This window comes from Hippichthys cyanospilos, chromosome 13, assembly GCF_059441005.1.
Source record: "Hippichthys cyanospilos isolate Australia breed blue-spotted pipefish chromosome 13, RoL_Hcya_1.0, whole genome shotgun sequence".
Taxonomy (NCBI): Eukaryota; Metazoa; Chordata; class Actinopteri; order Syngnathiformes; family Syngnathidae; genus Hippichthys; species Hippichthys cyanospilos.
The window spans coordinates 18851519-18870135 of NC_142381.1; the positions used below are offsets into that span (position 1 = coordinate 18851519).

An 18617-nucleotide genomic window follows, 5' to 3' on the forward strand; every position below is an offset into this window, starting at 1 on the left:
AGAATGAATCAAATTGTTTAAATGAAAAAATACAGGTCCAGCACCGTAAAAAAAAAAAAAAAAAAAAACTAACGAGCACTTTTTTATAAATGTAGCAAATAGAAAGTATGATATTTGTATTTTAAATGTAGGGAGTAAAAGTAAAAAGTTGTCAGGAAAAAAAAATAATTCAAAAAGTACAGGTACGTTTTACTTAAGTACATTAAAAAAAAAAAGTATTTGTATTTTGTTACTCACCATCACTGCTTTTTGGGCACAAACTTTTTTTTTTTTTCACACACGATGCATCAGAGCGGCAGTAAGTACTACTCGTCACTTTGCTAATGTAAGTTTATACATTATGTCCTTTAACACAACTAATGCTGTATTTCAACTATCATAAACCTTTTATATATAATTATAATTATATATTAGATAACAAACTTAAATTATTATAAACCTGACCCCCAATTTTTTATTTTTTAAATGAGACTCGTGTTTCATTATGACCTTACAGAAAAAAATTATTGTGTGTCTCCAGTCGTTTGTTTACCGGACCTCCACCCAGAGCCCTATTCACCCAAGTGAACATTTGAGCAGTTTTAAAACCAACAAAATAAAACTTTTTCACTGACACCCTAGCATTTCCCAAGATTTTTTGTAATCATAATTTATTTTGTGAATATATTGCATCCTGCACAATTGTGTAAACAAATACACATTGTGAACAATTCTTCAAGTTTGTGACGTCCGTTATCTTATTTTGAAATGCATACTTTTAATTGGTCAGGTCGCGCAGCATTTCCGTTTCCTGTTTTATGTTGCGTCCTTCGGCTCGTTACGGTGACATAGTGAATGACAATGTACGCATATATTTATAGTTTATTAATAATAAACTATAAATATGGGAGTTATGGAGCGTTTTGGCACACTCACCCATTGGGTCGATATTGTGTCATCAAATACTGACAAATGCCGGAGGTTAAAAATCCCTGCAGGCAACCCACTTGACAAACTGAACTGACCTAGTGTGTACCAGTGGCATCACTAGACCTAATACATTAGGAAATTTGACCGATACTTATGAAGTATTAAATTACGTCAAATATAATATACTTTTTTTAAAGTAAATATTTATAGTTAAATGTCAGTTTTCCCAATGTAAGTCAATGGGACGTTTTGGAATAGAAAATGAGGATTTATGGGAAAAGGATAAATATTTGGAATAAGAAAAATGTGTGACCTCCTCACGTGAATATGTAGAATAATATGAAATTGGAAATATTAAAATAGAATAACAATAGTTCATCTGAGAAGTAATGAGAGTGCGAATGCTGTTAGGGGTCGAACTGTGGACCCTTCTCACGTTGGCCTGATACTTTAACTGCCGTACCAAGCAGCCTGTTTACCAAACACATAAAATTCCAATTGACAACGAATGGGACTGTCTCCCATTGGGAATGACATCGATAAAATTCTAATTGGCAACGAATGGGAGTGTTCTCCATTGGGAATGAATGTTTGAATGGTTTGAAAATATGGAATTATGGAGAAAATACACATGATGTGTGAATTATGGGAATATTGGAAGTGAGAACGCGCTCACAAGGCAGTGAAGCAACCATGTGATTTGGCTCATTTCAGCGGTTGCGTCGCGATGACAGACGCACTTCCTTATAAACACAGTTTGGCACGTTTTTGCTATGCCGACGCAGTACAATGAGTTCATGTGTTGGTCACGTAATTGTTTTGAAATCAATACGCAAACCCAGTGGAGGTGTTTAATCATATTCGACATGTAACCTCATTTTCATGATATTCATGTTTTGGGTCTGATTCACTCAGCGGATTTGTCTTTTTTTATGAAATGCAGCCACACTTGATCTCCGTTGAACCCGCATCATTGACACAACTTGCAAGCCCTCGTAATGTTGTCTTCTTTGCTGTGTGGCACATGTGTCCCATCAGTGCAGAGCACACATTTCTTACTGGTTAAGTCTTGGTCGTCTGATGTGTCTGTCAATTACTCCGTGTCGTGCACTCACTGATGGTTCTTTGTTTTGAGTGGCTTCCTCCACGCGGCGGACTAGGTCTTGAATCAACGTACCAACCTTTTCAGATCATCAAAACATCTCTAGGAAAATCGAGGTCCTGGTCCGGGTACCACTTGGTACCTGATTCTTGGCGCCAAATTTGAACGTCATTGCTGGACTGCCAGATGACGGCAACACATGAGCATAAACGCATGAGCACAGCCAGTGAAGGGAAGAGGGCGTTAACAAAGACAAAAAAATGAGCATTTTGAAAGGTTAGAATAAGAAGGCTTTTCAAACTAGCAGTTTGCTGTATAGATGCCAATCCAAAGCACTTTCCTTTTGAGTGACTGCCTTTTGGGTAATCACTTCCAGCCCCATTATAAACTGACACATAACTGCATGTCTGTTGTTTGTAACGGGGTAAAAAAAGATCTGTGTAAAAATTGTTAAATAATTTGCATAAGGATTATCAATAATTTAAGGCTTTCTATTGCTATTGCTTCAGGCTATTGCTTCAGTACACAGAATATGAGCAATACTTGCAGACCATCAGTACGCCCATTTTGCTAATGGACCACAGAAAGACGCGACACCTTTTATATTTGATGGACTAGGCCTGTTGGAGTAGTAGATCAGAGCAATAGATTTTGTGTGTAGTGTTTTTCGAGGTTAATGAGACCCCCCCCCCCCCCCCCACACACACACACACACACACACACACAAACATTGTACATACATAAATGAAGTGTATGAAATATGTTTAATGAAACCTTGCCTACCTTTTCTTCCAATGCCCAATGATCTCATCGTAGTGTGGAGGCATGTGTTTCATTTTGGGCACACACTTTATTTGCTTTCATAACACACAGTGCATCACAGTGGCAGCAAGTACTACTTGCCCATTTCCTACCCAGTCCCCTGTCCATTATTAATATGTTACAAACAACTTGTCCTTCTGTAGCAATTGATCACTAATTTGATCACTTATCTGATAAATGTCAGAAGCGTACTACAACAATACCAAGAAAAAGGCAGTGTCTAGTAAAAGCAAAATCAGCAAAAGGTTTATTTTTGCCGAATCATTTTTTTTCTTGATGATGAGTATGATGTGATATGTGTGAATTTAGGATGAAGTGTTTTTGTATTCGATAACCAAGCAATAGCAAATATTGTAACTAAAATATATGTGCATCAAATCTGTACATAATCAAGCATGATAACTAAGAGTTTACACTTTAAATACCATTTTATTGCATGAAGCTGAAAGCCTTCATTGTGTTTTACACTTTTTTATTCCACCCGCTTTTTGGCGCATTTCAACTCATTCCCAGTTCATCCGATTCACACTATTCAAGTTTCATATTACTCGAATCAATTATGCAACTACTCCTTCCATTTTTATCATTCCAAATATTTACAGGTTCCTCAAAATTCCCTGTTGCCTGTTCCCTGTTGTCCATGCCAAAAATCCCTTTAACTTAACATTTTTTTACATTTCATATTTACAGCTTCCCCATTTCATATTTTCAATATTTAGCTCATTCATCTCACTTTAGGGATCATTCCCATTATCCCAATAATTCATTCATTCCAATATTTTCCCATAATTCCATATTTTTCAACAAGAAAACAATTTGAAACAGTAATTCATGCCTTTGTGACCACTCGATTGGATTACTGCAATGCACTTTATTCGGGGGTTTGTGGGTCCTTCATTAGTCGCCTGCAACTGGTTTAAAACGCTACTGCACGGCTTTTAACTGGCGCAAGTAAATCCAAGCATATTTCAGCGATTTTAGCTCCACTCTACTGGCTGCCTGTCCATTTTAGGATTCGTTTTAAAAAAACGTATTTTCTGCACTATAAGGCGCACCTAAAAGCCATACTTTAAAAAAAAAAAAAGCTGATGGTGCGCCTTATAATCCGGTGCACCTTATATATGGATCAATATTGAGATTGGGATTCGTAGATGGTTAATGAACCAATAAAGTAAGCTTTACCTCTTTCTTTTGTGTATTTACAGTTGAACAAGGTTGGTCATATTGACATTGAGTTATTATGCTATTGAAAGTTTAGAGTTATTATTTGAGTTATTATTTTTATTACTGAGTATTACTATATTGTGATTGCGCTGGAGGAATGTTATAACATGTTATACCTTGCTGTTGAAAGATAAACTGTCACGGAAATATAAATAAAATAAATAGAAGAATAAAAATAAAGAATAAAAAGACAGTTGTTTATTCATTTTGGGAGTGATTGGAGTTGTCAGAAAGCTGGTTTGTAATCTACTAATAAAGTTTGACTGCTTCTACTGTTGCGCCTTATAATGCGGTGCGGAAAAAATAAATTAAATTATTAAATTAAAATATGTCATTAATTGAGGGTGCGCCTTCTAATCCGGTACACCTTATAGTGCGGAAAATACAGTACTCTTATTTGCTTTTAAAAGCCTTGAATGGCCTTGCCTGACCTTACTTAGCTGAGCTGCTACATCCGTATTCCCCTCCCCGTTCTCTCAGGTTAGCTGACCAGCTGCTCCTGAGAGTGCCTAAAACTAGGCTTAAACTCAGAGGCGAATGAGCATTCGGCGTCGCAGCTCCAAAACCTTGGAATGTTCTTTTGCTGCTTGTTAGACAGGCCTCCTCTTTATTTGTTTTCACAACTCTTCTTAAAACCCACCTTTTCTCAATGGCTTTCGACACCTTGCAGAGTATCGACTGATTGTACTGATTGCGTTTTTATTGTGTTACCTATTTATTGTGTTTTATTTTTCCTTTACAGCGCTTTGGAAACCTTGCATTTGTTTAAAATTGTGCTATATAAATGAAGTGGATTGGATTGGATTGTTCACTTTTACCATTTCACATGTTGAGCTTTCCCATTTCACATTCATGATATTTAACTCTTTCATTTCACCTCATGGATCATTCTCTTCATTCCAATAATTCATATATTTTAATGTTTCCCATAATTCCATATTTTCACTTCAATATTCCAAAATTCATATCCAATGGAAGATTTAACTTTTTACATTTTGAGCTTTCCCATTACACATTCACAACATTGAACTCATTCATTTCGCCTTATGGACCTTTTCCATTGTTCCAATAGTTCATAAATGTTCATATTTTCCCATAATTCAATTTTTTTCTCCTATAATAATTCATCATTTATTCCCAATGGCATATTTAACATTTCACATTTGAAGCTTCTCCAATTCACATATACATCATTCTATTCATTCCTTTCAATTTTTTATCAATATTCACACTTCTTTCTTAACTATTTTAATATTGCTACCCATAATTTCTCATTCATTCACACTGTTCTCACCAAAACTTTTTAAACCCTCCTTCTTTGCCATTACTCATCCACTTTACACCGTTTCTACTTTAATCCATTCCCATCATTCCATGGGTGTATCCATTTTCCTCTTCCCATAATTCCAAATTTTCCCCAAATTCCACTTTTTTCAGTTTTTCCCTTGCATCTTCTACATTATTTTATCTTCTACATATGGTGACTCTGTGTCCTCCTTGGCTTCTCTCTCGTGCGGGGTTCCTCAGGGCTCGGTCCTTGGCCCTCTCTTGTTCTCCCTGTACTTGTTCCCACTTGGCCTCTATACTTAGGAAGCATGGTATCTCCTTCAACTTTTATGCCGATGACAGCCAGATTTAAGTCACTCTTAAAAAGAGGGACACTTACTCGATCGCTACATTAGTTTATTGTCTTGATGACATAAAAGCCTGGATGCCATTGAATTTTCCAAATTTTATTGAAGAGAAAACTGAGGTGATGGTTTTTGGTGGCTCCACTGGAACACCCCTTCTAGACCTGGGCTCCTTGGCCCAGCATGTTTAACCCACCATCACCAACATAGGAGTAAAGGTCGATGTGGAGCTTAAATTTGACAACCAGATCAGGGCGGTTGTCAAATTGAGCTTCTACCATTTGAGGCAGCAGGCCAAAATTAAGCCAATTCTTTCAAGGCAGCAGTTTGGGGTAGTTATCCACGCCTTCATAACTACCCGGCTGGACTACTGCAATGCCCTTTATGTTGGGGTCAGTGCCTCAGCCATCTCCCATCTGCAGATGGTCCAGAACGCTGCAGCACATCTTTTAACAGGCACACGCAAGCATGAGCACATTTCCCCCATTTTAGCTTCACTTCACTGGCTGCCTGCACATTTTAGGATTCATTTTAAAATCCTTTTATTTGCTTTTAAATCCCTGAATGGTCTTGCCCCTCCATACCTCTCTGAGCTTCTGCACCCTACACACCTGCTTGCTATCTCAGATCAGCTGATCATCTGCTCCTGAGAGAGCCAAAAAATAAGCGGAAGCTCAGAGGGGACCATGCCTTTGCTGTTGCAGTCCCAAAACTTTGGAACAACCTGCCTCAACACATTAGACAGCCCTCCTCCCAGCCTGTTTTTAAATCCCTTGTGAAAACATACCTCTTCTCCTTGGCATTTATTACTTAGTAAGAAAGTGGATTTTTACTTTTATTTTATTTTATCCCTATCATTTTTATTTGCTATGTTATTCTTTTTATCCTTCATTTGATTCTATTTTTGACCCTTAATCATTTTGTCTGATCAGATTTAGCGTTTGTCTTTGAGCTGTTGTGTCTGTTTTTACAATGTTTTTATTTTTCTGTGCAGCTCTTTGGTCAGCTGTGGTTGTTTTAAAGTGCTTCACAAATAGAGTTGGATTGGATTGGATATTTGGCCGTTTCAACCGTTCAAACAATGTAATATTCAGAATACAGTGGGCCCCCGTGTTATGAGATTATTCCGTTCCTCAGTTGGGCTCTGAATGAAATACATATTTTTCAAATGCAATACAGTGGTCCCTCCTACTTCGTGGTCTCCAATATCGCGGTCTCGGTACTTTGCGGGTTTTTCCAGGAAAAACTAAACATATTTCAGTAAAAAAATGTGCAAAAATTGAAAAAAAAATTGAAAAAAGCAAAAAAGTACATTATACAGTACTGTATTCATCAAATAACTAAGTAATATTAGTTAATAACTATGTTAAGAATTCTTCAAGCGTTAGAGTTCATGACTTTTTTTATCTTGTTTTGAAATGCATGCTTTTAATTTGTTGGGTCTCGTTGTATTTCCGTTTCCTTTTTTACGTTCTCTGTGCATCATTCGGCTCATTACGGTGACGTAGTGAATGACAACTTAAGCTCATATTTATAGTTTATTATCATTTATGTTGATAACGCACGCTACTGCCTATGTTTAGTAAGCGATGAGTGTTTATTCTATTTATGTGTTCGTTTGTGTAGAGGTTGCACTTTATAGTTAGTAGTTGTTGCTAACCCACTAATGTCGGCTAAAATTACAATAAATTCCTAGATTAAAGTTTGGCAAGTGTTTATATGTTAGTTGACTGACTTTAACATTGTTGTTGATTTATTATTCAACAGATACTACATGATACACCATACATGAGCCAAAATAAATGTTAAGTTCAACGTGATGACTTGCGTACTCTTTCACCAGAGACTTGGTGCAGCTAACCAGTCCTGAAAAAAAATTCTCAACAAACTAAGTAAGATTAGTTATTTAATGAATATACAATAATGTTAATAAGGGTAATGTAATGTTAAATAATAGGAAAAAAGAAATAAAATACAAAAAAAAAAGGATTGTTTATGGTTACTGGGGCTATATTGGGGCATACATAGAAATCTAGGAACTGATACCCTACTTCGCGGGTTTCAGACTTCGCGGGAGGTTGACACCCCCCCATTAATCGCGAAATTGGGGGGATCACTGTATATCAATAAAATAGTGTGTACATGTAACTGTATTATTCTAATAAAGATTGAGACGACGCAATGTCAGTATAAAGCAGATACAGTCTTGGCCCAAGAGAAATAAAGACAAGTCGTCACCTCCAAAAGGAACAGATGGCATCCCCCGACACAACATTCCACCAGGAGCAAAAGGCTAGGTGTGGCCTTCAAGAGAAGAGATCAGTCTGGGTTTATGGTGCTCAGACTTCCTCCGGCTACAAACAATGGCCGGCAGAACAAAAACTTTTGAAGACACCTTCCCCACGCAAACAGACCCCCATGCACGCACACACCCACACACACGCACGTACGTGCACGCACACACACACACCTGCATTCCACAGTAGGACTACACGCCCCAAAAGGGTATAAGAACTGAATGTGGAAGGTGAAACGTTGCCATTTTCTGCTCCGACCCGTGGCAGGACTGGCCCGATGCCTCCTGTACTTTCCCACTCCGTCTGGATTAAATATATTGTTTCACTAGTTGTGGTATGGCTGATTGTTCAACAAAAACGAACACCGTAGGAACTAGTTTAAGGCAAGAAGCTTTTTCTAGATTCCTTCAGCTCGTAAAATGAATTCACCATATGACGTGCAATCCAAACCAATGTTAAACAGCTAATGCATTTAGAACCCCAGGTAAACACATCACAATTGTACATACATATTAAAAATTGGTACCAAAATAGTCTAGTATGTGCTACTTATATATAATATACATGAATACAATCAGAAAACATCATGAATAAAAAATAAAGAAAGGATTTGTTTACCTTTGAGTGACGGTTGTCATGAACATATTCCCTAATAAGGGTAATCTCCAGCATTGTTTCCATATAAATCATCTTCTTAACTCTCTCTTTAACATCATTAGGATTCTTGGGACCCATGGCTAACCCTTTCAACTTTGAATTAAGCAGTAAAATGCACTGTATATACGGTTTTGTAACCACTCACAACGGAACAAAGGTTTACCGTTCCGCCATTTTGAAACAAGTGAGGCCGACCAATAGCAGACCAGAATTGTAGTGAAGCGTTGCAAGGACGGCAACTGAAAATTAGTGTAATTAACTTAAAACGCCTGCAGATGGAGACAAAACAACACAAATATTGCCAAGCCCATGACAGTTGTTTTGATCGCAAATCTGGGAAAATACCATAAAGAGGGTTTAACTGCCAAAAAGTTGATCGGTTAATTTGTTAAAATGTTGTCAAGTGTATAATCTAAAAATTGATAATAACTGTAAATATGTTATTCAATATGTTCTACTGTGATGTTCGTTATTACGGTGTATTTTATTTGTTGCCATGGGGACATTTTTTGTTGTGACACTTCCGGGTTTTGGCATGTGCTGCTGTGACGTCGAGAAGACGTGGAGAAGACAAGCATCGACTGAAGCGACAAAGTGACTTGTTTTCATCAGCCTATTGAAGAATTTCGGACATTTGGATTTCATTCATTGGAAGGCAGCCATCGAGGTTGCAAGATAGCACTTTTTGGTTTCATTTGTATAATAATGTAAAATTATATTGTATTTTATTTCTCTTTATTTGTTATAGTTTGACGTTGACAAATAAACGTCAGCTGTACATATAAAAACTTGAGAGAGTGAGAGGGAGTGACAGAGGGGATGAAAAAAACTCAGTAACATGAAAATAACATAATTCAGGGACGCTGTAACACAGGGGTCCACTGTACTTCACAGATTCAGGCCATTAAATATTCCACCATTGAACGCGTCTCTCTTCACCATTTTCGCCTTCATATGTAATTTCTTTCAGGAATTACACATTTTCTAGTTATGAACGCAATCTAGGTAAGAGATTTCTATTGGTCAGGTTAAGGTCTTTGCTCCTCTTTCTTGGCTCTATTTAGGGCAACAGCCTGTGTGTTTTACGATTGAACGTCCAAGTCTGTGTAAAAAAGTGCCCAGCTTGAATTCAAGTTTGAGTGTCCTGGAGGACACTGCAAACTTGATTTCAAGAAGGAGATTGGCACTTATATAAGACACGCGATTGGCTCCTGGTGAGACCAATGAGGTCGCCATCAACCAATGAAGGCATGAATTGTAATCTACCTGCCCCAACTCCCGCTTGCTACACACACAATGACATGCCTGTGTCACAGCATGTCACATGTCACAGCAAAGACCTTCACAGGACCATTGGGAATCTCAAACTCAGATTTCTTTTATCATAAAACACGTGTAAATTCTCATTGTTTTCATGTTTGATTATGTACAGATTTGACTAATTAGACTTCTGGGCACCGCTAATATGACCGCAGTTGCCACAAGACTTCAAAAGAGGGAAAGGGGAACTGTTAAATTATGGTTAAATAAGGTTAAATAATTTAATATTTAAGCAAATGTGTGTACTGCAGTAAGATTTGTCTTGAATAATACAGTATGTATAGTATGAAGACTTTATACATTTAAAAAAATATTTTTTCTTAGAATTCCGTGTGTGAAGGGGATTACTGTGTGAGTGTGTGTATATATATATATATATATATATATATATATATATATATATATATATATATATATATAGCCTATATACACACACACACACACACAACTGTGACCAAAACCACATGGGCACTCACAATAATGGGCTGCACACATCATCAGTTGAACCAAATTACTAGGCAGAATGAAAAAAAACATTATATACAGAACAAAGTAAACACATAAATATGGGATTGATGAAGATTGACAGTTAGACCTGCAATGATCATGGATATTGACAGCTCAGCTAGTTTGTGTGCAGTAGGGCTAAGGCAGATCTCACAACCTTGGTGTTGTCAGATAAGCTTTGTGCAAATGTACATGCACTGGTGTGTGCATATGTACAGAAGACATACGTGTGTCATTTAATGGCCACCCCATAATAATCATTGTGCTCCCTGGCCGTTCCTTTTAAGATATTTTGGCTCTGCCCTTGTTTGCCCTGAGCAATTATTTTCAGTCAAAAGAGCACATCAGTGCAATTTAGTAACAGTAGTAACAGTAACAGTAGAAAAGTTAACCAGTCCCCCATTATTCAGTCATGTTTGGTGATGTGACTTTAAAGGGAACCATTCATTCAGGATTCATTCACCAGAAAGACCCATTCTAAAGACTGTCTCTTAGCAGTTGTTTCAGTATATTTTTAAATAATAATGAAATTTTACAATAAAATCTGCTTTAAAAAATTAATAATATAAACACAGGGATGCATAGTGATTCAATTGATGTCATACTTTAAGTGTTTAAGTTGAGGGGCATTAATGACATTAAATAATGTCATCTCAAATTCTTATTATATATATATATATATATATATATATATATATATATATATATATATATATATATAATTTCTAATTTAATTCAATGTAGTTACATTAATGATGTATGTTATTATCAGTATGACTCGCAAGAAGAGTCACAGGTAGTTTAAACGCATAAATGTTTAGCCTTCAGGACAAAATAGAAGAAAACAAAACCTAAAGGGCCTAGATTATATTGTTAAACTTTTCATCTTTAAATGTATGTAAATTACATTTGGCACATTAGTGATTTATTTTCTTATTAAATATGAGTTTTATGGTACAGTACTGACATTTCTGACAGAAAGTAAAACATCTCATTCGTACAGTGCTACTCGCCGTGTGACTGCCACGGCCCCCTTTAGGATATCGTTCAATGCCGCCATCTACAAAACATCCATCCAGACGGCTTAGTTTTAATGACATATGGGCTGAATATATGTCATAGGTAGTACATTAGGCACGTCGATAACCATGCCAAAATATTTCTTCGTTTTGACATATGAAAAACTATACAAACTCTCACTCACTCAATATTACAAACAATATTATTTTAAATTTAAGCGAGTATAAAGAACACTTTTCAAGCATTGGCCAACACACGTGTGTAGACTCCACCTGAGATGTTTTGACAAATGCTATCACATCTATCAAATCTTGCCTGCAGCCACTCACTTCTTCTCAGCCGCCAGTTTGAGCTGCTGACAAACTGGCGGTGTTTACTCCTCCTCCCTTCTCCTCTGTCTGCTGCTCCGTGGCTTGTTGTGTTCTAACCAACCCTGGCACTAAAGCTTGAGCTGCAGTGCACTCAGCTTTTTATATGTTTGTTTGTTTGTTCTTTTGCACTTGAAGTTAAGCCCCAGTCACAATATTAATATTAATATTGTTCACAAAGAAGAGCCATTCTAAAGACTGGGTTTATTCATCAACATTTCATCACTTCTCCTGTTATCTAAATTTCTACCACACCTATTTTTTCATTGCACTTCATCTTGAAAAGTAATTTACGAATGGTGTTCAGTCTCCCTTAGAAGCAGTTCACAATATTTTTTTTTGACTGGCACATTCAAACTATGCTGGGGAAGAAGAAGGCTAAAGTCATTCTAAAGGTATTTTAACTTGCGTATTACTCTTTCTTGGCAAAAAGGCATATATGTTACAGATGGGAAGAAAAAAATGAATTCAGCTGTTGTTTAAGCATACCATGATGAGCAAACAATGATTACCAGAGATGGGCACTCCCTCAGTGCTGACCGACAGATGCCCGTTTTGCCAACAGACCAACAAATGACAGGAATGGCCAAAAATAATAGCAAATTAAAAATGTCGGAAGTATGAATCTTTAATTATGTCAGTCCACCACACCCTTTCTTGCATATTTAATTGTAGCTTAACTGTCTTGCATAGTTATCTACAACGTTACTGCATTTATAAGGACAAATCTTCAGTTCATGTGACACTGTCATTTCACATGAGGTAATTGTAAATACACGTTATATTATGGAATTGGGCATAGTATTTTAAATGGTCTATTGGCAATACTAATATATACAGTAAATAGCTATAGTATATATATATTAGTATATATATTCTATAAAGCTTTGTTCCATTGCTAGTGGTTACAAAACCCTATTTATAGTGCTAGTGATGTTGAAGAGAGAGGTAAGAAGATGATTTATATGGAAACGATGCTGGAGATTACCCTTATTAGGGAATATGATCATAACAAGCGTCACTCAAAGGTAAATAAATCCTAAGGTAAATAAAAGGTAAAATATATATATATATATATATATATATATATATATATATATATATATATATATATATATATATATATATACATACTGTATGTGTAGTGGCATCACGAGGAGAAGTGTAGAAGTGTAGTGGAGGGCCTCTACTTCCCCTTCTATAAACGCTACACCCCAAAATGGCCAACATGCCAAGGACTCCATTGCCCAGCATGCATCACAGCCTCAACAAGTGAACAGGTGCAGCCACTTAAGCCATCGGATAAAAAAAGCAGGCCTAGCTAATTGGGGTCAGGACGGACAGCCGAGAAAGCGACACTTGAGACAAAAAAGACTGCGACACTGAAGCCAAAACCAGAGAGTAGTGAGAACAGACTTTTATTTGGACTTTGACCGTTTTGAATTATTTTAATTTGAACTTTGTGAGCCAGTTTTGAATGCCGTGAACAAACTTTATTTAAAGTTTTTGCATTCTATCATTCTATATATATATATATATATATATATATATATATATATATATATATATATATATATATATATATATATATATATATATACTACTAGTACTCCCCAGAGCTTCTATGGCACCTGTGGAAAACCTTGAAGGTCTTGTGGAGAAGGGGGACAGTTGCTGACTATTGGAGGTGTGCTGAGGGTGTATAGATCTCCCTCAAGCCCTTGGAGGGCTCATCACCTGGGCAAGAATGTGTTTCAAGCCCTTCAAGTCAAGAGCTATCATGCTGAAGAAGGGAAGAGTGTTCGACAAGGTCCGGTATTCGGTCTCAGGAACTGTTATTCCAGCTATCACAGTCACCTGTCAAGAGTCTGGGCAAACTCTTTGACTCCAGCCTGAAAGACTCGGCTGCCATCTTAAAGTCCAGCGCAGATCTTGGAACTTTGCTCACCAAGGTTGACAAGTCTGGCCTGTTTGGTAGATTTCAAGTCTGGATCTACCAGCACTCTATCCTGCTCCTAATCCTGTGGCCCCTGCTAATCTGTGTGGTCCCAATGATGGAAGTTGAGTCCTTGAAAGGTCAGTGGCTATCTTCAGAAGTGGCTGGGCCTTCCACACAGCCTCACCAGCGATGCTCTGTACGGGACGAGCAATATACTGCAACATCTCTTCAGTGGCCTGACTGAACAATTTATGTTGATACGCACCAGAGAAGCCCTGAAGTATAGGGACTCCAGGGATGGCAAGGTAGTTCTAGCTGGCATTGAGGTGAGGACAGGGAGAACGTGGAAAGCTGGGGAAGCAGTGGAGGTGGCAGAGTCACGCCTGAGACAGAAGGCTCTCGTGGCACAGTGGTGACAGGTAGAGCAGGCCTGGGATATTTTCCAAGGACCCTGATCAGCCAGACCCGTGGCAGGGAAAGACACCATCTGATCAAGGAGGAGGTCCGAGCAGGCGTTTAGGAAGTGCGTATGAGCAAGGCGGTGGGACAGTGGCAGCAGGGAGCATGGACAAGGTGGGAGAGCGCACTACAACACTGGATCACCTGGTCAGACATCCTCCAGGCAGACTTCCTACAGGTCCATTTCCTGGTGCAAGCGGTCTACATCACCCTGCCAAGCCCAGGGTACCTCCACGTCTGGGGAAAGAGTGAGACACTCTCCTGTCTTCCTTGCTCTAGAAGAAGATCATTGGAACATCTGCCCAGTTGCTGTCAAAAGGACCTGGCTGATGGCCGCCATCGTTGGCGCCATGACCAGATGCTTAAGGCTATCGCAGGGAGCTCAGCCATCAGCGCTAGCAAACACCATCATACACCAAAGAAGGCAGTCCCCTTAATTAAAGTTAGAGAGATACCTCGTGTATGCCAGTCTATAATAACAGGCCTCCTCCACATAGCATCTGAGTGGCCAACCTGGGAAAGTAGCTTAGATTCCTCCAACACATTGCATCATCTCTCTGTCCAGATATGGGCATTACCTCTGAGGCTTCCAAACATCTGATCAATCTGGAACAGTGCCTTCGGAGGAGCGAATTCAAGAAGCCAATGAGAAAATGTGAGCAAAGTACCAGGAGCTGGTGGAAGCGTGTAGGGAGAGAGGCTTGAGAACCTCCTATGAGACCATAGAAGGCGGCTGCAGGACGCTCACTTTGAATCGTTTGCCAGTCCTACAATTCCCAAAGAGGAGGGCCATTAGATCCGCAAGTGAGGCTGCAAAAAAGGCAACTCGGTGACTGTGGATAAAGAGGTTTCATCCATGGTTTGCTGCTGGGACAAAAGTCGAGATTTGATCACCCCCTGGGTCGCCTGGGCGAGGGAGTATGATTTTGTGAGAGCCGAAACACCCAGTGACCGGGATGCATCATTAAAGATGCATCTCAACGCATCCTTGAAGTTTTTCTTGCATAATATTTATCAATTTAAAAGTTTTTATTGTAATATGAATGGTATTATTATATCACATGATGAAATTCGTATTTTGTTCACTCCCCAAGTAGCAGAATACATTACATGTGCGAGCAAAAAATAAATAGATGAATAATAAAACAATCATTCAACAATAATACAATAAAACAATAGAAACATTGGTGATAAAAATATAGTTGCAAATATCATGTAGTGTAAAATATTTGTGCAAATTATAATTTACACATGTAATAAGATTAGTGCAGAGTAGTGCATGAGAGATTTGTTGAGAATTCGGATGGCTTGTGGGTAGAAGCTGTTTGCCAGACTTTTGTAGCATCTAACTGATGCCAGCAGTTGTAACAGATCGTTTTGTGGGTATGTCTTGTCCTTGATGAAGGTTTGTGTCCTCCGCAGACCCCGGTGTGGTAAATGTACTGAAGTGAGCGTAAGGCTGCTCCACAGATGCACTGTGAGGACTTGATCACACGCTGCAGAGCCTTCCTGTCTTTTGCTGTGCAGTTGCCGTATCAGACTGTGATGGAGGTGGAAAGCTTTGGATTGTACATCTGTAGAAGTAGACCAGGTAAGATCTTCACTTATGTAGGTGCCAAGGTAGTTGCAACTTCAAGTGTCAACCGGTAAACGCCAACGTTAAGTCTTGTCATGGAGGACAAACCGATCCAAATGATACATCCACAGCAGGCAAAATAAACCCAAAATCACAATATAAAGAAAAAGACAATTGATTTACTAATTGACGCACACCGGGTCACGACGTTGTTGTCCTTCAATCCGCGGCACAGTCACGTCATGGTCACCAGCCTACGTGCTGACGTCTTATTTAAAGGGACCGATCTTCCAAGCAGCCCTATTCCTATTATTTAGGTTTTCTAGAAAACACAACACAATTATCAGTACTCTCAATAAAAAGCATATAAAATGAATGCCACATAAGAACGGCACCAATCCCTGTGGACATCTGTTGATTCAAAGCACTTGACAGCACTTGAATGTCACGTGACCAAACCACGCTTCGGCGCAGTGATTAGACACAACTGCTTTCTGAGGTACGGCGTGTCCGTCGGCGGTGCGTCTGTCAGTCAATTGACTGCGCTTGAATTTACATCCTGATGGCTAGGATGTAAGATTTCTTAAATTCTTTTTTTTTTTTTTTTTTTTTTAGTAAATGCAATCTCAACAATACTACTTTTTAAATTCCTGTGTATGTCACAAATGAAATTTAGACAAATTTGAGTTAATGCTAATAAAACCGTTTCCAAAAAAAGGACGGCAAAACCAATTGACAAGAACTGCAACTCAGATATATTGAACATATATCATATGTATGATAATGCCATTCATTGGACATGAATGGTAATACCTTTCTCATTTTCTGCTTCCCTCCCTTGATGGAAGTTGAATGGTGTTTGTATCGAGTCAAACATAAATCACTATGATACAGTTAATAAGCAGAACAACTCCAGAACTGTAAGCACAGTAAAAAGAATAAATATAAAATCAGAATAGGCAACAGTAGGGGTATGTGGTGTAGTTAGACCACTACTCAATGAACACTGTGTCAAATTTTGCTATCTGTTATACCCCGACTACTAGTGGTAGCATTTGGGTTGGCAAATTACATTGACAGACCGATGATTACAATGATGTACCAGAAAAAAAAGTCAAATTTTGTTTTTTAGTGATGACAGAAGAGTGGGCAAAAATACACTGACAGAACTGATGGATCGACGATGTAATTTATTTCTGACTTGAAAAAATCACAGTCAGACGATGACAATGAAAAATGTGAAAGTTGCCCACCTTTGATTATTACCTTTCAGGTTTACTGTATATCTGATTGTCCTATGTCACCATCTTCAGTATATACTCATAGAGAAAAGTCTGCAATCTGTCCAGGGTGGATGTGCCATCTGTTTCTTACAAATATGAGACCCAAAGCAAGTCTTTAAAGCATCTGCTTTGAGCGCTGACCATCAAAATGCCAGGCCAACCCTGTAAAATTCTTGGCTGAGGGCTATTTTATCCTTTTTTTCGCTTTAAATCTCTGTAAATCCTCAGAAAGGAAATTGACACTCTCTGTTGCTCTCTCACTCTCGTTCTCCCTCGCCTCCTCCCTCCTGCCCTCACTTCCCTTAAGTCTCTTCAACCCTAAGGTTGACATAACAATTGTGATCAAATGAACCATGACAGCAAGGGCATCTGTCACACAGTACATTCCTGTATTTTCCGGACTACAAGTCGCACCGGTAAATAAGCCGCAGAAGCAAAATATGAGCAAAGAAATGAGTTTTGTCACGGATAAGCCGCACTGGACTATAAACCGCAGGTAATAACATGAGATATTTACGTAAAAGATGGTACATGGATTTTTTTTTTTTATTTATTTATTGTCTTTATTATTTTGTACTTGTCTGCCAACAGCAACATCCTCTCTTTAACAGACTGAACATGCCTGCATGTTTAGTCCCAACATATTTATAAAAAATGGATTGATGGATATTTTCAACACCAACAGGATACTGTTAGTTAGATAGCAATTCAAAATCAAAATACTTCAATAGCATTTTCTTTTGTTTCCCTTTGTTTGATAGATTATTTCAGTGAACATATAAACACATTGCACATAATTTGTATACACAATCATAGATACATAAATGAACTGAAATCATATATATTGTGTACTGGGGGCACAAGGTGATGCCAAGGGGGGATGCAGATGACCTGAGGGAAAATGCTTTGATTTTGTCATGAGAAATGTAATTGCAATAAAATAAGAAACGTCTTTATTTTGTTATTATTTTTTTGTATTATTTTATTTCAGGCACTTTGATGCACTAGGTTATTTATTTCTGTTTTAGACTAAGCTGTAAACCTAAGACTAACCCTAACTATAACCCATATAAACATTGTAACAAACAGTTGACTGTCATTGAAAGTTAATTTATATTGCTTTTTTTCTTTTGTTAATCTTAAAAAGGATACAGGTTTAGGCATACTTATACAATTCGTATAAATAATAATCTTATTTACAATCAGCGCGTCAAGGGGGGGCAGCGAAAAGTTTTCTCTTTCCTTGGGGGGACTATAATTGAGAAACACTGGAGTAGAGGGATTGTAGGTGAACAAAAAAAGTGTAATCACACTTAAGTATTATTACTGCATTTGTTAATTGGGTAGAAAACTGCACAGGTAAAGGAAGATTTTTTCAAGATGCTAAATTTTTAACTGCTTGCCAATTGGTGCTCATATGTGTGACATCCATCCATCCATCCTTTCTCACAGCCGCTCATCCCAGCCGTCTTTGGGCAGTTGGGACACCGTAAACTGGTTGTC

General features: G+C 38.0%; 1 pseudogene; it reads left to right on the forward strand.

Annotated features, from left to right (window-relative positions):
• Positions 1-13481: 13481 nt before the first annotated feature.
• Positions 13482-15145, forward strand: LOC148414151 (uncharacterized; annotated as a pseudogene).
• The last annotated feature ends 3472 nt before the right edge of the window (positions 15146-18617 follow it).